Source organism: Lepus europaeus, chromosome 20 (assembly GCF_033115175.1).
Source record: "Lepus europaeus isolate LE1 chromosome 20, mLepTim1.pri, whole genome shotgun sequence".
Classification (NCBI taxonomy): domain Eukaryota; kingdom Metazoa; phylum Chordata; class Mammalia; order Lagomorpha; family Leporidae; genus Lepus; species Lepus europaeus.
Window position 1 is genome coordinate 42084535 of NC_084846.1, and position 24900 is coordinate 42109434.

The following is a 24900-nucleotide window of genomic DNA, read 5'->3' on the forward strand; positions in this document are numbered from 1 at the left end:
TTGTGCATTTGATTCTGAGTACTTCTATGTAATCTTATGATCTATTTTTTGAATTCCATTTCTTGTATTTCTTCTATCTCATCATTTTAACAGTCTCATTTTGAAGTGTTGTGTGTATTTAGGGGCGTCATGTTGTCTTCCTTATTCTTGTTCTTTTAATTGGTATATTTGTTTTTTGGCCTTTTTATAGATACTCATTGTTTTCTTCTTTGTTTTTATGCTGTGGTGGCTTTTATCTTTGTGCTGTGACTCTGTAGAGAAGTGGAGTGTCTCTTTTCAGTGAATATATTGAGACTTGTAGTGAAGGTTGCCAGGGAGCTCTGTTAAGTTCTCCAGCTGAAGGGCATGTCTGAGGTTACACACCCAAGTTTGGCATGGTAAATCTCTCTCTCTCTCTCTTTTTTATCAGAAAGGAAATTTATCCTGCTCAGCTAATCTCCTCTCCTCAGAGAAAACCAGTGCCTGAGCGCTAGCCCTGGTGGGTATAATATTCATCTGCTCTGCCCCAAAGACCACAGAAAGGATTTTGCAGTCCTTAGTGTAAGTTCAGATTTCCCAGCAATGTCCCTCACCATGTAACCAGGAATCCCTGAGCATGTGGAGTCTCCTGCTGTGACTACGCAAAGTCTCAGCCACACCATGAACCCTCCCACACAGCTTCAGTTTTTTTCACAGTCCCAGCACTGAAATCTCCCATAGTCACGAGCTCCCAGCCCCCTGTTAGTTCTCTCCACTAGCATCAGAAGTCTCGGCTGGTTGCTGTCTGTAGACATGAGCTAGCACAGCTGTTATGTATGTTCAAAATGGCACCACCTGCTCTATAGACTTGTAACTGGATACTGTGTAAAGTGATTGGAGAGAGAGAAACATGTCCCTCCTTTTTTTTTTTCCTCCTCTAGTTTGGCCGTTACATTATCCCCCATGGGGCTCCAAGATGGGTTTCTTCTAGGTTCTTCCTGCAGCTTTTTCTCCAATGGTTTGGGCTGCTGCAGTCTGGTCTCACCTCACTTTCCATTGCTGGAGCATAGGCTCTCCTCTGCTAGAGTCCTGATTTGTGGGCATGCACGCCCTCCACATAGGTCCACCATGTCCCTCTAATTTCTGTAGAGTTTCCTCTGCCATTTTCTCCATAACCATTCCCTGAGACTGTGCTCTCTCCACTTTTTTTTAAAACTGTCTTTTACTGGACTAGATCCTACTCCACCATCTTGGATCTCCCTAGAGTTTCTTAAAATCCTAGGATATTTGCTAGGAGAGAGATAAATAGCAAAGGACTCCCATCTCTAGATTAGTGGATTCTGCCTACCTCCTCTGTGTTATTAGTAGTCGTCAGTTGAAATCTCTGGATTATCAAGCCTTGGGTGGGACTTTGTAGAGACTGTGGGCCCTGATGTGATGTCCACTCTCTTTGTAGGTTTTCTCTTTGTTATTCTTAATGTCATAAACAATTCAGATTTTTTTATAAGAGTCCTAGGAAGTGTGTTGTATACTGTTCATTTTTAAGAGAATATTATATTTGTTTATTGAGATATTTATTTATTTATTTTTAAACTTTTATTTAATGAATATACATTTCCAAAGTACAGCTTATGGATTACAATGGCTTCCCCTCCCCCCATAACCTCCTTCCCACCCGCAACCCTCCCCTTATCACTCCCTCTCCCCTTCCATTCACATCAAGATTCATTTTCAATTATCTTTATATACAGAAGATCAGTTTAGTATATATTAAGTAAAGATTTCAACAGTTTGCACCCACATAGCAACACAAAGTGAAAAATGCTGTTGGAGTACTAGTTATAGCATTAAATCACAATGTACAGCACATTAAGGACAGAGATCCTACATGATATTTTTAAAAAATTGATTAATTTTCTATGCAATGTCTAATTTAAAACCCAGTTTTTTTTTTTCATTTTCAATTATCTTTATATACAGGAGATCGATTCAGTATATACTAAGTAAAGATTTCATCAGTTTGCACCCACACAGAAACACAAAGTGTAAAAATACTGTTTCAGTACTAGTTATAGCATTACTTCACATTGGACAACACATTAAGGACAGATCCCACATGAGACGTAAGTACACAGTGACTCCTGTTGTTGACCTACCAATTTGACACTCTTGTTTATGGCGTCAGTAATCTCCCTAGACTCTAGTCATCAGTTTGCACCCACACAGAAACACAAAGTATAAAAATACTGTTTCAGTACTAGTTATAGCATTACTTCACATTGGACAACACATTAAAGACAGATCCCACATGAGACGTAAGTACACAGTGACTCCTGTTGTTGACTTAACAATTTGACACTCTTGTTTATGGCGTCAGTAATCTCCCTAGGCTCTAGTCATGAGTTGCCAAGGCAATGGAAGCCTTTAGGGTTCGCCGACTTCGATCTTATTCTGACAGGGTCATAGTCAAAGTGGAAGTTCTCTCCTCCCTTCAGGGAAAGGTACCTCCTTCTTTGATGGCCCCATTCTTTCCACTGGGATCTCACTCACAGAGAGCTTTCATTTAGGTCTTTTTTTTTTCTTTTCCATGGTATCTTGGCTTTCCATGCCTAAAATACTCTCATGGGCTCTTCAGCCAGATCCGAATGCCTTATGGGCTGATTCTGAGGCCAGAGTGTTGTTTAGGACGTCTGCCATTCTATGAGTCTGCTGTGTATCCCACTTCCCATGTTGGATCCTTCTCTCCCTTTTTGATTCTATCAGTTAGTATTAGCAGACACTAGTCTTGTTTGTGTGATCCCTTTGACTCTTAGACCTATCAGAGCCATCAATTGTGAACTGAAATTGATCACTTGGACTAGTGAGATGGCATTGGTACATGCCACCTTGATGGGATTGTATTGGAATCCCCTGGCACGTTTCTAACTCCACCATTTGGGGTAAGTCCGATTGAGCATGTCCCAAATTGTACATCTCCTCCCTCTCTTTTTCCCACTCTTATATTTAACAGGGATCACTTTTCAGTTACAATTTAAACACCTAAGAATAATTGTGTGTTAATTACAGAGTTCAAACAATAGTACTTGAACAAAAAAAATGCTATAATGGATAAATGCTTTGCACATCAACAGTCAGGACAAGAGCTGATCAAGTCACTGTTTCTCATAGTGTCTAATTCACTTCAACAAGTTTCCCATTTGGTGCTCAGTTAGATTTATTTATTAGAAAGGCAGAGTGATTGATCTCCTTCCACTGGTTCACTCTCCAAATGGCTGCAAGAGGTAGGACTATTCCAGGGTGAAACCAGGAGCCTGGAACTCCATCCAGGTGTCTCATGTGAGTGACAGGGTTTCAGGCACCTGCACCATCATCTACTGCTTTACTAGGCACAATTTTTTTTTTTTGACAGGCAGAGTTAAACATTGAGAGAGAGAGAGAGACAGAGAGAAAGGTCTTCCAATCCAAGCAATTGGATTGGAAGCAAGCAGAGTACCTTGGACTCCAAGCAGTGCTTCAATTTGGGATTCTGGCATCACAAGCTGAGGCTTAACCCATTATGCCACAAAGCTGACCCCTGACAAGATTATATTTACACTTTTTATTTATATCAGTTATAATTTGTGACTTTTTTATTGTTATGTTTTTTAATTTAAATGTAAATAGCTCTTGTTCCTTATAATGTATTTTACCCCCAACCATTTTGAGCAGGAGTTGGCAAACTTTTTGGTAAAGGGCTGTATAGTAAATAATGTGTTTTTTTTTTTAACTAAGAATCAATATAGAGGATGTTATACAATTACTTACAAAATAAAAAGGCGATTTTCACAAAATTTAATTAAGTTTAAAGTATAATTATTTAATACAACTTTTGTATTGCAGATTTTTTCTTTTTAAAATGTATTTTCACTTAAAAAAGATTGATTTATTTGAAAGGCAGAGTTGCAGATGGAGACACACACACACACACACACAGATCTTTTGTCCACTGGTTTACTACCCAGAGGGTGACAATGGTCAGGTCTGGGCCAGGCTGAAGCCAGGAGCCAGGTCTCTCATATGAGAGCAGGGGTCCAAGCATTTGGGACAGGTGCTGCTGCTGTCTCAGGCACATTAACAGGGAGCTGGATGAGAAATGGAGCAGGTGGAACTTGAACTGACACCCATATAGGATGCTTGCATCCCAGGTGTTGGCAGCAATGGCTTGACCCATTATGCCACAATACTGTCTCCAAAAATTTATTTGTTTTCATTTTTATTTGAAAGAGAGATGCTCAGCTAGTGCTGACCAGACCAAAGCTAGAGACTGTAACTCCATCTGGGTTTCCCATATGGGTGGCAGTGGCCCAAGTACTTGATGTATCATCTGTTGCCTCCCAGGGAGTGCATTCACAGGAAGCTGGATCTGAAGCAGAGTAGCTAATTCTTTAACGGGACTCTTCGTTTTGGTACAGGCAGCCCAAGCTGTGACTTTATCACTGTATCTCAGACCCACCCTAATAGAGTTTTCTAATGGGAAGGAAGGAATTCTGTTTTTCTTTTTTTGGAGAGGATTATTCTTTACTTCATCAGTATTAATTGTGAATGTCTTTTTCTTGATGCTGTTCTGTTAATAAGAAATTACGTATTTCATCTTTGAGAATATCTTCTCATCCAGAAAGGTACTGCTGCATAGTGATATAAATCCACAAGCATATAATTTTAATTGAGCATATTTATCATCTGGAAAACATTTGTAGAATTTATTACATTTTTCTCTTGATATTTTCCTTTTTATATATCATTACGTTTCAGATTAATCATTTCCAATTGAAATTTAGATAGAATCTCCTCAATTACACAGTTAAATGGATTGATTTTGAAATATGAAGATTCCCTTTGCACTTGAATGAGTGTCTGAAAAACACTGCTGTCTTTTAAAATTAGAAAATGTATAGGCTTCAAATTCATGTGGGAATGGAAATCTCACTTATTTATCTTTTGATAGAACAGGAAGTATATAAAATGAATTTACATTACTTTTGATTTAAACATTAGCTGTCGGCCGGCACCGTGGCTCAACAGGCTAATCCTCTGCCTTGCGGCGCCGGCACACCGGGTTCTAGTCCCGGTCGGGGCACCGATCCTGTCCCGGTTGCCCCTCTTCCAGGCCAGCTCTCTGCTGTGGCCAGGGAGTGCAGTGGAGGACGGCCCAAGTGTTTGGGCTCTGCACCCCATGGGAGACCAGGATAAGCACCTGGCTCCTGCCTTCGGAACAGCGCGGTGCGCCGGCCACAACGCGCTACCACGGCGGCCATTGGAGGGTGAACCAATGGCAAAAGGAAGACCTTTCTCTCTCTCTCTCTCACTGTCCACTCTGCCTGTCAAAAATTAAAAAAAAAAAAAAGAAAAAGAAAAAAAAAACATTAGCTGTCATAGAAATGACTTACTGTCATAAAAGTTTTGCATGTAGGTGCTATTTTGTCTTTTAATTTCAGATGGGAAGATACTAAGTTGACATGAAAAGCTGATTGCTTCAGTGTCCAATATTAGTGATTGAAAGTGGTTCTTGGCCGGTGCCGTGGCTCAACAGGCTAGTCCTCTGCCTAGCGGCGCTGGCACACTGGGTTCTAGTCTCGGTCGGGGCACCAGATTCTGTCCCGGTTGCCCCTCTTCCAGGCCAGCTCTCTGCTACGGCCCGCGAGTGCAGTGGAGGATGGCCCAAGTGCTTGGGCCCTGCACCCCATGGGAGACCAGGATAAGCACCTTGCTCTTGCCTTCGGATCAGCGTGGTGTATGGGCAGCAGCATGCCGGCCGCAGCGGCCATTGGAGGGTGAACCAACGGAAAAAGGAAGACCTTTCCCTCTCTCTCTCTCTCAGTGTCCACTCTGCCTGTCAAATAAATAAATAAATAAAAAAGGAAGTGGTTCTTATTCAGAAAAATTTCATTCTTGATCCTGACATCAAAGATCAGAGTTATACCTTATGACTGCTCACGAATTAAAGTGTTTTGTGGTAGTATGAATCAGGATATTAAACTTCTATTTCTGAGAAAATTTCTTGATACTAACAGTGGTTAAGCCTATCAAAACAAATGAAGATCATCATTGTCAATCCTTTAGTATCAACCCTTTAGTATGATAAATTTGAATATTTTATAAAAAGTACTGCTTTATAAATAAATAGTACACTGAACAGCTTTAGACCTTAAATAGCTTACCCTTTTACAAGCTCTGTAAATGTGTGGCGATAAGTCTTTTTGTTCCACACACATTTTTTACCACACTAAGAATGTATGCTAGTATGTTCTATTCAAATTGTAATTAATTTTTTCTCAAAAATTTTTGAAATATTTTTTATTTGTGGTTGTCCCAGGTAGTCTGTTTACTTATTAATCACTTTCAAATTTTCACTGACTTGTATAAAGAAGAACTGAGCAGTATCTATAAAATCTATCAAGTTATCAAATGCCAAGGAAAAACAAATGAAGTAATTTTCCTTACTTTTAACTCGACTGTTGATATCACTCCTGATGTCCTCAGCTCTTTAGATAACTCTTCTTACCGAAAGATTAATAGTCCTAAATAAGTTCATTTTCTTGGGCCTCATTTCTTCAGCTGCTGCAATCAGCCTTAATTTAATTAGCTCAACTCTTGCTTAGCTACAAAATGAGCCATTCAGAAAGTCACTTCGGTTGCAAACTTGTTTTTCATTTTTAAAATTCTTGTAAGGAAATTGTGCTGTGATCACATATTAGAATTACACTTGATCTTAGCCAAAAGGCCGAGAAGCGATACATATTAGAATTAAATACTAAATTTTATAATTTTTTTGATCATTGCTTTCATGTGGGTTAGGAATATTGTGATGAGTTCTATTCTGCCTTTTTTATCTCTTTTTAGTAAAACTCTAGTGTCATTGCATAATAAACAAAATTGTTTGTCATCTATTTTTTTAAAGATTTATTTATTTTATTTGAGAGGCCAAAAGAGAGAAAGAGAGAGAGAAATCTTCCATCTGCTGTTTCACTCCCCAGATGGCCAAAGCCAGGAGCGTCTTCTGGGTCTCCCACGTGGGTGCATGGGCACAAGAACATGGGCCATCTTCCGCTGCTTTCCCAGGCCACAGCAGAGAGCTTGATAAGAAGTGGAGCAGCCGGGACTTGAATTGGTGCCTATATGGAATGCTGACCCTGCAGGCGATGGCTTTGCCCTCTATGCCATAGTGCTGGCCCCTGTCATCTATTTTAATAACAAAGGAATCCTTCTTCCAGTGTATGCTAAAAGCATGACAATTTGAAGGCTACTTTTTCCTCTATCTCTCTCTCTTATTTTATTATTTTTTTTATTTTTAAATATTATTTATTTATTTATTTTTTGACAGGCAGAGTGGACAGTGAGAGAGAGAGACAGAGAGAAAGGTCTTCCTTTTGCCGTTGGTTCACCCTCCAATGGCCGCCGCGGTAGCATGCTGCGGCCGGCGCACCGCGCTGATCCAATGGCAGGAGCCAGGTGCTTATCCTGGTCTCCCATGGGGTGCAGGGCCCAAGTACTTGGGCCATCCTCCACTGCACTCCCTGGCCACAGCAGAGAGCTGGCCTGAAAGAGGGGCAATATTTTACTTATTTATTTGAGAGGTAGAGTTAGAGAGAGAGGAAAAGACAGAGAGAAAGGTCTTTGATCCGCTGGTTAACACCCCTCGTGGCCACAATGGCCAGAGCTGGGCCAATTTGAAGCCAGGAGCTTCTTCTGGGTCTCCCACACAGATGCAGGGGCCTAAGCACTTGGGCTATCTTCCTCTGCTTTCCCAGGCCATAATCAGAGAGCTGAATTGAAAGAGGAGCAGCTGGAACACAAACTGGTTCTCATATGGGATGCTGGTGCTGCAGGTGGTGGCTTAGCCTAGTATGCCACAGTGCCAGCCCCTCCTCTTTCTTATTTTAACTTGACAGATATAGACTAGTAATAATAAAAAATGTGATATAGCAATTTGCATGACATTGGAAATGCCTTTGAGTTCTAACTGTATTGCTTTGATTTTTGAGGTACCTGTAGGTGTGTAAAGCAATGAGTGTGAGGTTGTCATGGCTACTCACTTTTGTTGATGTATTGCTAAAGCAGCCACTGATGTAAACAGATGAACATGGCTGTGTTTGAATAAAACTTTATTTAGGGACAGTGAAGTTTGAATTTCATATCATTTTCATGCATCATGAGATACTTTCCTTTAGATCATTCTTTGCTTGTATGTTTTTTACTGACTCCTGCTGCTGAGAATCAATAGTTTATGATAAGTAGAATATCAGTGAAAGTGAAAAATACAGACCTCTGTATACTGATTTAAGACTTTGCATTGAAGGCTGATATTGTAGCATAGTAGGGTAAGTTGTCGCCTGCAGTGCCAGCATCCTGTATGAGCACTGGTTCGAGTCCTGGGTGCCTCACTTCCCATACAGCTCCCTTCTAATGTTCCTAGGAAAGCATACTTCTGCCCCTGTAGTACCCACTTGGCAGACCTGGGGAGTGCCCTGATGGGTGGAAGACCTCTCTCTCTCAGTCTCTCCCTCTGTCTCTGTATCTCTGCCTTTCAAGTAAATAAAACTTAAATAGACTTTGCATGTAGCGATAGAAAATGTGGGCTACATTTATTGCCATGAAATTCCAAGCACGTATGAGGATACTTCAAAAAGGTCATGGAAAGTGGAACTAAAAGATGAATCCTTTTTTTTTTTTGGTGGAAAAATTTTGAAACCCTTGAATATGAGGCATTCTCAAAAACTCCCTGAAAGGTACATATTATTGAAAATTATGCATGTATTTCAAAAGTTTTGGCACCAAAGGAAACTTATTTTTTAAATTCTGTAAAAAGACTTTTTGTAGTACTCTTGCAGATTCTCAGGAAATATTTTAAAAATGTATTAACAATAGTTGTACATATTTATGGACTATAGTGTGACCTTCCACTATATATACACAATAGGTACTGAACAAATCTCTGCTCCCTTTTTTAAGACTTATTTTATTTATTGAAAGGCAGAGTTTCAGAGAGAGGAGAGAGAGAGAGAGAAAGAGAAGCGAGAGAAGCGAGAGCGAGAGATCTTATATCTGCCGGTTTACTTCCCAAATGGCCTCAAAGGCTGGAGTTGATCTAGCCAGAAGTAAGGAGCCTGGAACTCTATCTAGGTTTCCCACATGGGTAGCAGGAGCCCAAGCATTCAGGTCATGTTCCTCTGCATTCCCAGGCACATTAGCTGAGCGTTGGATTGGAAGTGGTGCAGCTGGGACAAGAACCAGTGCTCTTATGGGATGCTGGCATCACAAGTGGTGGCTTAACATGTTGTCCCCAGGAAGTGTTTTTGGAATAAGTAAATGATAGACAATTTCTGGCATGTTATAAGACTTTGAAATCTTTTAGATAAATGACATGAATGGAGATTTGCTACTTTTATCTATATATGAAAGCCTAAAGTTGATGGGATAAAAATGAATTATTTAATCTTAGTTTAAAAATAGGGAGAGGCTATTACTGAGAAGCATGGATTGTTTAGTGGCTGGTGATTATTTTGGCTGATTAACTAATTAAAATGCTAATAACTGGATAACATAGCATTTTATCATAAATTTTTACTTATTTATTTGGATTTTTATTTGAAAGATAGAGACAGAAAGAGAGATATCTTTCATTGGTTGGTTTACTTCCCAGAAGCCTGCAGTGGCTATGGCTGGGTCATGCTAAAGCCAGGCACCCAGAACTTGATCCATGTCCACAAATAGGTGAATAGGTGGCAGGGACCCAAGTTCTTCATCCATTTCCTGTGGTCTCCTTACGTGCCCATTAGCAGAAAGCTGGACTGGAAGTGGTGGATCTGGACTTCAATCAAGCACCCTGATTTGGGATATGAGTGTCCCAAACAGTGCTTTTTTTTTTTTTCTTAAGATTTATTTATTTGAAAGTCAGAGTTACATAGAGAGAGAAGGAGAGGCAGAGAGAATGAGAGAGGTCTTCCATTTGCTGGTTCACTCTCCAATTGGCTGCAATGGCCGGAGCTGTGCCGATACAAAGCCAGGAGCCAGGAGCTTCTTCCAGGTTTCCTACTCAGGTGCAGGGACCCTAGGACTTGGGCCATCTTCTACTGCTTTTCCCACATCCTGACTGTTGCTGTAGGCAAGGTGCTTACCCTTTCCAGTCTAGGTTTATTCCTCTGAAAAGTGGTAATATGGTCTACTTCACAGTTTGATTGTAGAGATTAAATGAGATAACATGTGTCAGCTGCTTAGCACAGTGCTTGTGGAATGGTAATGGTAGCTATTATTTCCATTAAATGACAGATTTTATACTTTACTGTTTCTCAATTTAAGATGACTAGGTGACTGTTGTCACTGCATAACATAAGCTCATTAAAGATAGAGTTAACAGTAACTACTTTCAAATGTTGGGTGGATGAACTACATAGCCTTTTAACATCCACAGGATAGCCCATGGGTCTGCTGTGCATGTGTGTGCAAGATTTTTAACTACCATTTTTCTTGTATTCTAACTTTGCTTGAAGGGTGTTAATGCAGTTTTTTTGAGATCTGTGAGAAGTATTAAAAAGGCTATTCATTTATTGATTCATACTTTATTTCACCAAATACTGAACACTTATAGTGTGCCAAGCACTAGGTAGATAGTAAAGAAAAAGACATTGTCCCTGCTCCTGAGGAACTCACTTGTGGTTAGGAGAGGTTGTGATTGATGCAAAACCAGAATAAGTGCACCATTGTATTGGCATGTATTGAAGGGGCACCTAATCTGCTTTTGGGAGACTTGAGTTTTCCTAGATGTTAAATCTCTGTTGAAAGTAGCTGAAGCGGTGTTGAAAAGGTTAGACTAGGTTGACAGGAGCCAGTGAAGACAAGTGTCTGCTAATACTAACTGATAGAATCAAAAAGGGAGAGAAAGATCCAACATGGGAAGTGGGATACACAGCAGACTCATAGAATGGCAGACGTCCTAAACAACACTCTGGCCTCAGAATCAGCCCTTAAGGCATTCGGATCTGGCTGAAGAGCCCATGAGAATATTGTAGGCATGGAAAGCCAAGATACCATGGAAAAGAAAAAAAAAAAAAAGAAGAAGAAGACCTAAATGAAAGCTCTCTGTGAGTGAGATCCCAGTGGAAAGAACGGGGCCATCAAAGAAGGAGGTACCTTTCTCTGAAGGGAGGAGAGAACTTCCACTTTGACTATGACCCTATCAGAATATGATCAAAGTCAGCGAACTCTAAAGGCTTCCATAGCCCTGGCAACTCATGAATAGAGCCTAGGGAGATTACTGAGATTACTGACACCATGAACAGGAGTGTCAAATTGTTAAGTCAGCAATATGAGTCACTGTGTACTTACATCCCATGTGGGATCTGTCCTTAATGTGTTGTCTAATGTGCAGTGATGCTATAACTAGTACCGAAGACAACTGAATAGGTTCTTACAGGATTTGTAAACTATGTTATAAAATGCAAACACAATTCTAGGGGCAAGAGGAAGCCTAGGAAAGATTTCAGGTACACAAAATAATTTGGGTGTAGAAGTAAAATGTTGGTAGTAGTATGGAACAAGCATAGAGTCTGGGCAAGGAAGGATACCAGTTAGGAGGCTGTTGCAGTACTCTAGGTGATGGAAAGTGGTGACTATGGGTTGAAAGAAGAGTAAGCAAACAATTTCAAGAGCTATTAAGGAGGTAGAATTGCCATTACTTGGTTAATAACTGTTAGTGAGTGTGTGAATGATGAAAGGAGTAAATCATAATTCTTCAATTTATTTTTGCTTCAACTTCTGGCTGGATGTTGTTAGTGCCATTCACTGAAATAGGAAGCATGGGAGGAAGAGCAAGTGTTGTCTGGAGAAATGCGGAAGTGATGAGTTTACTTTTAGATATATTGATTTTTTTTTTTTTTTTTTTTTTTTAGTATTTATGAGACCTTCAAGTGGAGATTTTCTCACATGGCTGCAATTTAGGGAAAGCATTCTTGCATGTGTTCAGTTTTCTGACAGCCAATCAGAAACAACAAAGCACAGGCTTCTCTTCAAAAAGAGTGAGAAAATTAGAACAACACAAAAGAAATGATATAAATTTCAACATGCATGGTTAGTTTAGTTTTTTTTTTTCATTTAATGATAAAATTAGTGATATGTAGAGAGACAGATTTTAGAGTCATTGGCATAAAGAGGATAATTGAAGTGACTGGGTGTAACCTCAGGAGGAGTGAAAGAACAGTATTTTCTTTTCTGAGTGCACATTGGAATGAGTCAATGAGCCCTTGGTCCCATTATGTGTTTCCATTCTTCCTTGACCTTTTCTGTAAGCACTGCTTATTTTATACTATAGCTGATATAGTTATAGCATAGATTTGGAATCCATTGTCTGCATTTGCCTCAGATTTAAACTTTACAGAGTATCTTCATTGACCACATATCTGTAACTGAAGCTAATCTTGATTCTAATTTACCACTTCTAAACATTAGAGAATAATGAAATTAAAGGTAGGCCATTTTCCTATAATATACTGTCTTCTGAATTTGGCTGAGTTTAAAACCATCCAGAAATGTTTTCTTCCTTTTTTAATATTTATTATTATTTTTTTTGTTTGAAAGGCATAGTTACAGAGAGAGAGCGAGAGAGAGAAAGATCTTTCCCCTGATTCACTGGTTCATTCCCTAAATGGCCTTAACAGCCTGGGCTAGGCCAGGCAGAAGCCAGGATCCAGGAGCTTCATCTGGGTCTCCCACATGGATGTCAGGGGCCCAAGCACTTGGACCATCATCTTCTGCTTTTTAAATACACTAGCAGGGATCTGGATCAGAAGTTGAATAGGTGGGATTCAAACCAGTGCCCATGTGGAATGTCAACATTGCAGGTGGTGGCTTAACCCACTGCACCACAATGCTGACCTCTGAAGATGTTTTCAACATTCAAATTCCTGTGCTTTAGCCTGAACTAGAATGAGTGGTCTGAAGTGCCTGCATTTTTTTCTTTTTTTTATTAAAAACTTTTATTTAATGAATATAAATTTCCAAAGTACAGCTTATGAATTACATTAGCTTCCCCCCTCCCATAAATTCCCTCCCACCCGCAACCCTCCCCTTTCCCGCTCCCTCTTCCCTTCCATTCACATCAAGATTCATTTTCAATTCTCTTTATATACGGAAGATCAGTTCAGTATATATTAAGTAAAGATTTCAACAGTTTGCCCCCACATAGCAACTCAAAGTGAAAAAATACTGTTGGAATACTAGTTATAGCATTAAATAACAGTGTACAACACATTAAAGACAGAGATCCTACATGATATTTTTTAAAAATTAATTAATTTTCTATGCCATTTCCAATTTAACACCAGTTTTTTATTTTTCATTTCCAATTATCTTTATATACAGAAGATCAATTCTGCATATACTTAGTAAAGATTTCATCAGTTTGCACCCCCACACAAACACAAAGTATAAAAGTACTGTTTCAGTACTAGTTATAGCATCACTTCACATTAGACAACACATTAAGGACAGATCCCACATGAGATGTAAGTACACAGTGACTCCTGTTGCTGACTTAACAATTTGACACTCTTGTTTATGGCATCAGTGATCTCTGCCTTTAGAGTTCACCGACTTTGATAACCCGGTGAGAATGGCTCACATTCAGAAATCTACCAACAATAGATGTTGGAGAGGATGTGGGGAAAAAGGGGCACTAACCCACTGTTGGTAGGAATGCAAACTAGTTAAGCCACTATGGAAGTCAGTCTGGAGATTACTCAGAAACCTGAATATAAGCCTACCATACAACCCAGCCATCCCACTCCTTGGAATTTACCCAAAGGAAATTAAATTGGCAAACAAAAAAGCTGTCTGCACATTAATGTTTATTGCAGCTCAGTTCACAATAGCTAAGACCTGGAACCAACCCAAATGCCCATCAACAGTAGACTGGATAAAGAAATTATGGAACATGTACTCCATAGAATACTATACAGCAGTAAGAAACAATGAAACCTGGTCATTTGCAACAAGATGGAGGAATCTGGAAAACATTATGCTGAGTGAATTAAGCCAGTTCCAAAGAGACAAATATCATTTGATCTCCCTGATCGGCAACAACTAACTGAGCACCAAAGGGGAAACCTGTTGAAGTGAAATGGACACTATAAGAAACAATGACCTGATCAGCTCTTGTCCTGACTCTTGATGTATAATGTAATACTTTATCCTTTTTAGTATTTTTTTTTTGTTGTTGTTCTAGTACTAGTGGTTGAACTCTGTAATTAACACACAATTATTCTTAGGTGTTTAAATTTAACTGAAAAGTGATCCCTGTTAAATATAAGAGTGGGAAAAAGAGAGGGAGGAGATGTACAAGTTGGGACATGCTCAATCGGACTTGCCCCAAATGGTGGAGTTAGAAATGTGCCAGGGGATTCCAATACAATCCCATCAAGGTGGCATGTACCAATGCCATCGCACTAGTCCAAGTGATCAATTTCAGTTCACAATTGATGACTCTGATAGGTCTAAGAGTCAAAGGGATCACACAAACAAGACTAGTGTCTGCTAATACTAACTGATAGAATTAAAAAGGGAGAGAATGACCCAACATGGGAAGCGGAATACACAGCAGATTCATAGAATGGAGTGCCTGCATTTTTAATGAGCTCTTCAGGTGGTTCACAGAGTGGCATTTGAGGACCAATCCTTCAACAAATTCAGTAAAAAACATGTTGTAACTATCTTCCCTCTTTGTTTTGGAGGTGCTGTGGATGATGGAGAAAGAGTAGAGTATTATAACTTTGTCTGGCTTTTATGGGAATAAGATGACTTTTGAATTGAAGTCTTCCTGAAGAAATTGACTCCCAGTCATGTCTACACAATTATTGTATCATTTCTTCTCTTTTCACATTTCAAGTATCCTATTCCAACCATGACTTCTCATGTCCATGATTGTAGCTTCTTGTTGTATAACTGTTAAACAATTCTATATACATTCATGTTTGGCCACCCTTAGAATGTACAAACGGTCACTGCAAGGGAGGAGGAGGTTGAGTTGAGGTAGGGGCATGCCAGAGAATAACTCTGCATCAATTCTGATTTCAAAAAAATAAAGCAAGACAGGCATCAATAATTACACTGTTAAAGAGGCATAGATAAGTTGAATCCATTCTGGGTTAGTTTGAATATCAGATTCTAGTTGTCAAGGGCAGAAAATGACACTAGACTTGTTGGATGGAGGCCAACATGGAATCAAGAAGCTGTGGATTAGGAACATAAGGAAAGCTTATTCAATTTATTCAGTTGCAATATAGAACACAGATTCCTACAGGTTGAATGAGTATTTGTGTTGGGTATGAGAGGACATCAGGAAAAGGAGGAAAGAATCATATGCCATCAACAGTGTACAGTGTTTCATTCATGTCACTCGGGTAATCATAGCTAAATTGTAGTTCCAGTATGGAATGAGAGTATGCTACTGGACAAGGGACAGATTAAGTTCGAGGAGATATCATGTTTGTGTTTGTGCATCACATGGCGTTGCAGCTAAATTTGGAGTAAGGGAAGGTGAGGCATCCTGGGTGCATTTGATCTGCGTCTAAGGTGATGTATAAATATCTGACGTGGCCACCAATGGGAGTGGGGCTTTGATCTACTTCCAGTGTAGATTCTCACTGGTAACTCACCATGAATAGTAGAACACTGTCTCATCACATCTGCCTCCTTTCCCCCTCCACTTCATAAATAAAGAACAGCTGGAGGAAGTACGCAGAAAGGAAAGAAAATAAGAATAGGTTTGGAAAAATCCTGAGAGAATTCAGTGTGAAGAAAGAACCAGTGTCCTGTCCTTTGGTACCTTGTTCTGAATTCTTTATTTTGGTTAAGTTGTCTACATTAGAAACTTTATGATCATCTCTGAATTCTTTTCTTCTTCTTATCCTGTCCTTATCTGGTATTGCTTCTGCTTCCCAAAGGTCTGCTCTTTCTCTTTCATCTCTCTTCTCTTCAGCTGCCTCTCTTTTTCCATGCCTTCCTTGCTTCAATGCCTCTGTAAAGTTTTATTTCTATACTGAAAAGTCTAAGGGTCATGATCCAGCTCAGAAGAATTCAGTGGTATCCTCTGATGATCAAGACAGATATTTGTTGAACATTTATTTGTGTTTTTATATTCAGTCAGTTATCTTATTTGTAGTTTGTATTGTGAGTTTGCCTACTTGTTAAAATTTGGTTGTACCACCACCCACGCTACAAGTACTCATGGTACTTTCATGGTCTCCTGCAACACTATGCAGGGTGTGGATCAATTCAGATCTCTCCACATGCATATTCCCGACTGTGGGAATATGTCTTCCTGTTTCAGCTTTCATGTTGTAAATTAATGTCCTTTTTGTGGTCCATTTAGTACCATGTTTTTCACATTTTTGTGCGTTGGTGATTTCAGTGTTTAAAGTAGACCCTGAGTGTGCTGTCAGTGTTGCTAAGCTGAAGGAAGCCTTGATGTGGCTTAGGGAGAAAACACATGTGTTAGTTAAACTTTTTCAGCAGGAGTTATATGTTGTTGGCTGTGAGTTCAAGTTAATGAATCAACGATATTTATTAAATAAGGTGTCTTTAAACAGAAACACACATAAAATAAGTTTATGTATTGATGAGCTGAAGAAAGTGGTTTGGCCAGGAGCTCTGAGAAACCTGAGTTTGTATCTCAACTAGCGGCAGTGTTTAAATTCTTGTTTTCTGTGATTTTATAGCTGCCACAAAAAAATCTCTCTCTCTGTCTCTATCTACCTATCTGTCTGTATGCATGTATGTATCTATTGTATACTGACTCAGTTAATTCCTACACACAGGTGCCTTGACTACTATTCTACAAATAGGGAAACTGAAGCTTAAATAATTTCTCTACAGTCAAATGAATAGAGTATCTAGTATTAGAATCAGGGTATTTGGACACCAAAGTTCATGTTCTTGTGCTATGTGACTTAAAAGCCTTGGCATGGTAGATGAGCTCACTTGCTATCCAGGTCTGCCTCCCTTTAGGCTTCTTTTCTCCCCAGCTCCTCTGCATGCAGCAGAGCACCAATGTTACCATAATATAGGACATATTCCTGGCTTTCCTGAAAATGGCGTCCATGTCAGGCCTCTTCTTTCGACCTTGTTGTTATCTTTGCTTATCTTATGTTCTTATTTTAGGTAAATTCATACACATTTTTCTTGCATTTCAGTGCTAACTTTAAAATGTACATCAATATGGAAAAAATAAAGTAGGTAACAGAGCTACATGCAGGGAGATGGTGGTGAGGGTTAGCCAGAGAGAAATTCCAGAGGGAGAATGAGTCCTCAAGGGGAGATTTGTGGGACTCTCAGCAACAGTGTTCTTCCCTACACATGTGTTGTACTATCTCTGCTACTGAGGACCAGGAGTATAGTCCCTGTCCCCCTCCAGTGATACGGCTGAATCCCCCTAACATATGAAGTTGGTTACATTATATGTAGCCCAGGCTATCAGAAGAAATATCTATAGGTCCTCATTTCAGTGGTTCTTCCCATTATGCTATGGATAGATGTGAAGACAAAAGAAGAGGGAGAGGGAGAGGGAAAGAGAGAGAGAGAGAGAAAGGTGGTTATTTTTTGGGGGGTAGGTGAGCAGGGGAGAAGTGTTAACTGTGGTTGTCTCAGTATAATCTTCATTTTTATTTTTATTTTCACTGTTTCATAAAGATTTCTAAAATATATTTTTAAATAAGAAAAAGGATTTTTATAAATCAGTCGTTATAATTTGCATTACTGGGAAAATATGAGTGCCATGAGGGGATCTTAAAAAAGTTCCTGGATAATGCATGTTTTAAACAAGCTATGCATGGGTTTCAAAAATTTTCTCACACCAAAATCAACTTGTGTTTTAATTTGATTTTCTCTTGAACTTTTTGAAGCACCTCTCTATATGTTTTGCACTGTTACGGTGAGTTAATTAGAATAGAGTGTTTAGCACATACACCATTGGTGCTCAGTAAATGCACACTAAGCTTGTATGTACTAAAGTACATACAAGGGGACTGCTAAAAAGTTCATAGTAAGTGGAATTATAAGACAAGTTAATGTTGGTGCAAAAAATTTGAAATCAATGCCTACTTTTCTCAGAATATGCATTTTCCATGAACTGTTTGAAGACCCTGAAGATATTATTATTTTACAGATGGAGAAGCTGTTGCTCAGAGAAGTTATGTGACTTGTCCAGAATCACATGGTAAAAATGTTACAGAGTTAGATAGTCCTAACACTGAAGACCAAGACCGTGAATGTTTCTTTTATGCTAATTGTTTTCTCTATTATAATCATTTTTTAAAAGCTTTTATTTATTTATTTGAAAGTCAGAGCTACACAGAGAAAGAAGGAGAGGCGCAGAGAGAAAGAGAGAGAGAGAGAGAGAGGTCTTCCATCTGCTGGTTCACCCTCCCAATTGGCTGCAATGGCAGAGCGGTGCTGATCTGAAGCCAGGAGCCAGGAGCTTCCTCTGGGTCTCCCACATGGGTACAGGGGCCCAAGGACTTGGGCCATCTTATACTGCTTTTCCAGACTATAGCAGAGAGCTGGATTGGAAGTAGAGCAGCCTGGACTCAATCTGTTGCCCAAATCGAATGCCGGCACTGCAGGTGGCAGCTTTAAAAAATACCAGAAAAGAAGATTCTGTTTTGACTGGTTCTAACTGGTGACTTATCCAAATTACTCTTTCTCTTTTTCTTAGTTACTTGAAAAGAGGTCCACCCCCCTCTCCCATATCTGCTGAGAAGTTGATTGGTTACTTTCATTGAATACAGAATTTAAATATACTCTAAGATGAGCCAGGGATGATTTTTAAAAAATGCTATGTTTGACATATTATTTTTATTCCTCCTACATCTGCTGAGCACAAACGTAGTAACTAGTGATGTCAGATGAGGGGAGAGTTGGACAGGTTGACTACATAAAAGAAATTGATTACTAACCCTCTGGCATGCAGCTGTGGAGTCAGGTTAAGGCAAACCTTGCTTTCCTGTGCAAGTCAAGTTCCTGAAAGTAATAAAAAAACAGAGATGGGCCGGCACCGTGGCTCACTAGGCTAATCCTCTGCTTGCCATGTCGGCACTCCAGCTTCTAGTCCCGGTTGGGGCGCCGGTTCTGTCCCGGTTGCTCCTCTTCCAGTCCAGCTCTCTGCTGTGGCCCAGGAAGGCAGTGGAGGATGGCCCAAGTGTTTGGGTCCTGCACCCGCATGGGAGACCAGGAGGTAGCACCTGGCTCCTGGTTTCTGATCGGCACAGCGCGCCGGCCATGGCGGCCAATTTGGGGGGTGAACCAATGAAGGAAGACCTTTCACTCTGTCTCTCTCTCTAACTCTGCCTGTCCAAAAAAAAAAAAAAAACATAGACAACAAATTTATTATATTTTGTTTTCTCTACTGCTACAAACTGAGCAGGCTTGGGATCTTGCCAAAATATTACATATTGTTTTAAAAAATTACAAAGAAATCTCAGCCATGTACCAGAAATTCATTAAACTTAACATTTTCAGAAGACATTTTCAGTGGTTAAACACTTTTGGCTTTTAATTTTTGCATCATTGTCTGTTTAGTGTCGTATCACTATTCAATCAGAGATAACATTCAGTATTGTGCCGATATCTTAAAAGATTATTTAAAAACTTCCCTTTTATTTCCTGAGGTATAGGAAGAAAGAGAATCTTCTGATTTTTTATTCTCTAATTTAAAAATCATGTTCACAGGGAATTCTTCATCATCCTTTTTAAGTAAACAGGAAATATAATTATTTACTTGAGATGTGCATATGTGTGTGTGTGTGTGTGTTAAAAATAGTATAGGTTGAGGAGAACGATGTGTTCTAGAAAATCAAGATTATGAAACACAGTTTCAAAGGAGAGCCAGGATTGTGTGTGTGTGTTTTTGACATGATTTTACTGGGTTGAGTTTTTTTTTTTTTTTCTTTAAGGTTTGCTTTTGGACTACATTTTCTGATGCCCTTCCTCTTTTCTTGCAAGCTCGGTCGTGGGATAAGAGAGTTGAGGAGCTGACTGATTCCCTTTGCAATGTCATTTGTCAGGTGTTTGTCTCTTTATTAGTTGTCTGGAATTCTGAAGACTGAGGCCGTTAAACATGTACTGCATATTTTAGGCCCTGCATTTAATTAATTTATGTTTGAAAAGCCCTTTGCAATTGATGGATATATCTGGCTACTGAAATATACTGAATATTTAGCTCTTTTTGTATTTTTTCTCCTATTTCCATACAAAATGCATTAATCTAATGCTTTTAGCATAATGTTACATTGAAAAAACAGTTTAAGAGGAAATAATGAACTGTGATCCAAGGATATCAGCATCATCATTTTCATTTCATATATCTGCTTCCAGTTTCTGTCTGTAGGTAGGCATCATTCAGAATTGCGATCAGTTGTATACATAGTGTTCATTTCTACTGCTTTCCTTCACTTACTATTAGGTCTAATTATCCTACCAAATGCTGGACAAATACATTCCTTGTGGTTGCAAATTTGTGATGTATTTAACATCCAAAAAAAGGAGAGATATTTTGTTAGTTTCTCTTAATTTCTTATAGATAGTAGTATATAACTTTAGCTTGCTTCTGAAAATTTTTTTTCTATAAAATTTTATTTAAGGTATACAAATTTTATGTATTTCATATATACAGATTTAGGAACACCCACCTTAACCCTCCTTCCTGTCTACATTCCATCCCTTCTTCCTCCTCCCTCTCCTATTCCCACTCTTTATTTTTACAAAGATCTATTTTCAGTTTACTTTATACTCATAAGATTAGCCCTACACTAAGTAAGGACTTCAACAAATAATATGAAGAAGAAATACTGTTCCTCAACAGTGAAAACAAGGGCTGTAAATGATTATTGAATCTCAAAATTTCAATTTCACTGCAATACGTTACATTTTAAGTATTTTGTTAGTTACTACAGATCAGGGAAAGCAAATGACATCTGTCTTTTTGGGAACTGATTATTTCACTAAGTATTTCCAATTATATCCATTTCATTGCAAAAGCAGATTTTTTAACTTATGAATAATATTCCATAGTGTTTATGTACCATAATTTCTTTATCATTTCATTACTTGATGGACTACTGGGTTGATTCCATATTTTACCTATTGTGATTTGAACTGCAATGAACATGGAGGTACAGATAACTTTTGATATGCCAATTTCTTTTTCTTTGTGTAAATTCGCAGCAGTGGGATGGCTAGGCCATATAGTAGGTCTGTTTTTAGTTTTTTGAGGTATCTCCACTTTTCTTCCACAATGGCTGAACCATTTTACATTCCCACCAACAGTAGATTAGGGTACCTTTTCCCCACATCCTCACCAGCATTTATTGTTTGTTGATTTCTGTATGAAAGCCATTCTAACTGGGGTGAAGTGAAACCTCATTGTGGTTTTGATTTGCATTTCCCTGATGTCTAGTAATACAAAGCATTTTTTTCATTTTGAATTTCCTTTCTTGAAAAATGGCTGTTCAAGTCCATTGCCCTTTTCTTAATGGGATTGTTTACTTTGTTGTTGTTGAATTTCATGAGCTGTTTTTGGATTCTGATATTAATCCTTTATCAGTTTCAAGTATTTTCAAGCTTATCAGTTTGTAAGTATTTTCTCCCATTCTGTTGGTTGCCTCTTCACTTTTCTGAGTATATCTTTTGCATTGTAGAAGCTTCTTAACTTGATGTAATCCCATTTGTCTGTTTCAGATTTGACTGCCTGTTCTTCTGGGGTCTTTTCCATGCCAATGTCTTGCAGAGATTCCCCAATGTTCTCTAGAAATTTGATGGTATCCAGTCATAGATTTTTTTTTTATAAAGGAAGATGGCACAGGGATGGGTCCGCGGCTATTTTTTTTTTTTTTGACAGGTAGAGTTACAGACAGTGTGAGAGAGAGACAGAGAGAAAGGTCTTCCTTCTGTTGGTTCACTCCCCAAATGGCTGCTACGGCTGGCATTGCGCTGATCAGAAGCCAGGGGCCAGGTGCTTCCTCCTGGTCTCCCATGCGGGTACAGGGCCCAGGCACTTGGGCCATCCTCCACTGCCTTCCCGGGCCATAGCAGAGAGCTGGAGTGGAAGAGGGGCAACCAGGACTAGAACCAGGCACCCATATGGGATGCTGGTGCTGCAGGCGGAGGATTAACCAAGTGAGCCATGGCACCGCCCCCCCCCCCTTTTTTTTTTATTTGGGATTTGGGATCTTTTTTATTTTTTTACACATGGCAAGATTTTACACCAAGAAGTCAGTTAAAGAGTATAAATTTACATTCATGAGGAATGTTAAAAAAAATTCAGCTAAAAAACCCATTTTTCCTGTGACCCAAAACCCCAACATTTTACAGTGCAGGGGAGAAGTGAGTTGGGGGAGCATCTAAAACAAGTCTCTCCCAAAAGAAAGGACTTAAATTTCACATTCCTTCTCCACACAGGATCCAAATGGTGAGTATAACTTACAATTCATCTTTTTTAGCTGTCGATTTCTTTTCTGGTTCCTGTTCCTCTTCATCTGTGCCTACATCCATTTATTCTTCTTCATCTTGCTCAGTGTCTTCTGTGGTGTCTTCGGGTTCTTCCTCGGGTTCTTCTTCCACCTTTGCATCAGGGTCAGTGTTCAAACTGAGGCGAAGCATTCTTTCTATTCTACCTCCATATGCTTTAATTTAGTGTCCGGTAAAAGATATCCTGACCGAAGTGTTGCTGCTTCAAACAAAACCACAGCAAGATCCATAACACTCTTGTCATCTTCATCTTCCTTAATTTGTCGAAGCATGTCTCTGATCAGTGGATGTCTGGGATTGATTTCAAATGTCTTCTTTTGACTGGCATAGTAATTTGTAGAGATGGCCTTGCCTGTTTGGTAGACCTGGGCTTTCATGATTCTCTCCATGTTGCCAGACCATCCGTACTGACTGGCCACCAGAGCACGTGGAGACTCTGTCAGGCGCTGAGACACCACAGCCTTTTCAATATTGTCCTTGAGGGCTTTGTCTTTCATCCAGTTGAGCAGAGGCTCAAATTCTTTCTCGGTTGCTTCACGTCTCTCCTTAGTTTTCTCACTTTCATCAAACTTCACCCCTTCCTTGGCCACATTCTGGAACCTTTTCCCATCAAACTCAGGAAGGGCCTGAATGTAGTATTCAACCACAGGTTCTGTGAGGTAAATGACTTCATAGCTCTTCTTAAGAAGACGCTCAACATTTTGAGTTGATTTTTGCGTAAGGTGTAATGTAGGGGTCTTGTTTCATACTTCCGCCATTGGAGATCCAGTTTTCTCAGCAGCTGAAGAGACTGTCCTTTCTTCAAGGATTGATTTTAGAACCTTTGTCAAAGATTAGTTAGTTGTATATGCATGGATTGATTCCTGGAGTTTCTATTCCTGGAATTCCTATTCAGTTCCATTGGTCCACACATCTATTTTTGTGCTGATATCAGGCTATTTTGATTATAACTTCCCTGTATTATGTATTGAAATCTGATATTGTGATGCCTCCAGCTTTGTTTTGTTGTTGGTTTAACTATTCATGGTCTCTTTTGTTTCTATATGAATTTTCACTTCTTTTTTTTCTAGATCTGAGAAGAATGTTCTTGGTATTTTGATTGAGATCACATTGAATCTGTAAATGGCTTTTAGTAATATAGATATTTTATGATATTAATTCTTCCAATCCACAAATGTGGATGATTTTTCCAATTTTTGAGCCTTCTCCTATTTCTTTAATGTTTTGTAATTTTTCATGGTAGAGATTTTTGACTGCTTCAGTTAAATTTATTTCAAGGTATTTGATTTTTTTGTAGCTATTATTAATGGGATTGATCTTAGAAGTTCTTTCTCAGCCCTGTCATTGTGTATGCAAAGGCTATTGATATTTGTGTGTTGATTGTATATCCTGCCACTTCACCAAACTTTTGTGAGTTCCAATAGTGTCCTAGTGGAATCTTGTGAATCCCCTATACATAGAATCATGTCTTCTGAATAGGGGTAGTTTGACTTCCTCCTTTCCAGTTTCTTTCCTTTGATTTCTTTTTCTTGCCTAATGGCTCTGGCTAAAACTCCCAGGATTGTATTGAATAGCAGTGCTGAAAGTGGGTATCCTTGTCTCTTTCTGGATCTTAGTGGGAATGCTTCCAAGTTTTCCCTATTCAGTAAGATGCTGGATATGGGTTTGTCATAAATTGCCTTGTTGTATTGAGAAATGTTCCTTCTATACTCAGTTTGCTTAAGGTATTTTATCATGAAAGGATATTGTGCCAGCGCCGCGGCTCAATAGGCTAATCCTTCGCCTTGCGGCGCTGGCACACTGGGTTCTAGTCCCGGTCGGGACGTCAGATTCTGTCCTGGTTGCCCCTCTTCCAGGCCAGCTTTCTGCTGTGGCCAGGGAGTGCAGTGGAGGATGGGCCAAGTGCTTGGGCCCTGCACCCCATGGGAGACCAGGATAAGCACCTGGCTCCTGCCTTTGGATTAGTGCGGTGCGCCGGCCGCAGTGCGCTGGCCACGGTGGCCATTGGAGGGTGAACCAAAGGCAAAGGAAGACCTTTCTCTCTGTCTCTCTCTCTCTCACTGTCCACTCTGCTTGTCAAAAAAATAAAAATTAAAAAAAGGATATTGTATTTTACCAAATTATTTCTGTGCATCTATTGAAATAACCATATGATTTTGTTTTTCAGTTTGTTAATATGATGTATCACATTGGTCGATTTGTAAATGTTGAAGCATCCCTGCAAACCAGGGATAAATCTCACTTGGTTAGGGTGAATGATATTTCTGTTGTGTTGTTGGATTTGATTAGGTAATATTTTGTTGAGGATTTTGCATTTATTTTATAAGGGATATTGGTCTACAGTTCTCTTTCTCTGTTGTTTCTTTTTCTGGTTAAGGAATTAGGGTAATGTTG

General features: G+C 39.3%; 1 protein-coding gene and 1 pseudogene across 3 annotated transcripts in view; one reads left to right on the forward strand and one right to left on the reverse strand.

Annotated features, from left to right (window-relative positions):
- Positions 1-24900, forward strand: part of SUGCT (succinyl-CoA:glutarate-CoA transferase) — an 810507-nt gene that overhangs the window by 224863 nt on the left and 560744 nt on the right. The window lies entirely within an intron of this gene.
- Positions 6571-6730, reverse strand: LOC133750153 (U2 spliceosomal RNA; annotated as a pseudogene).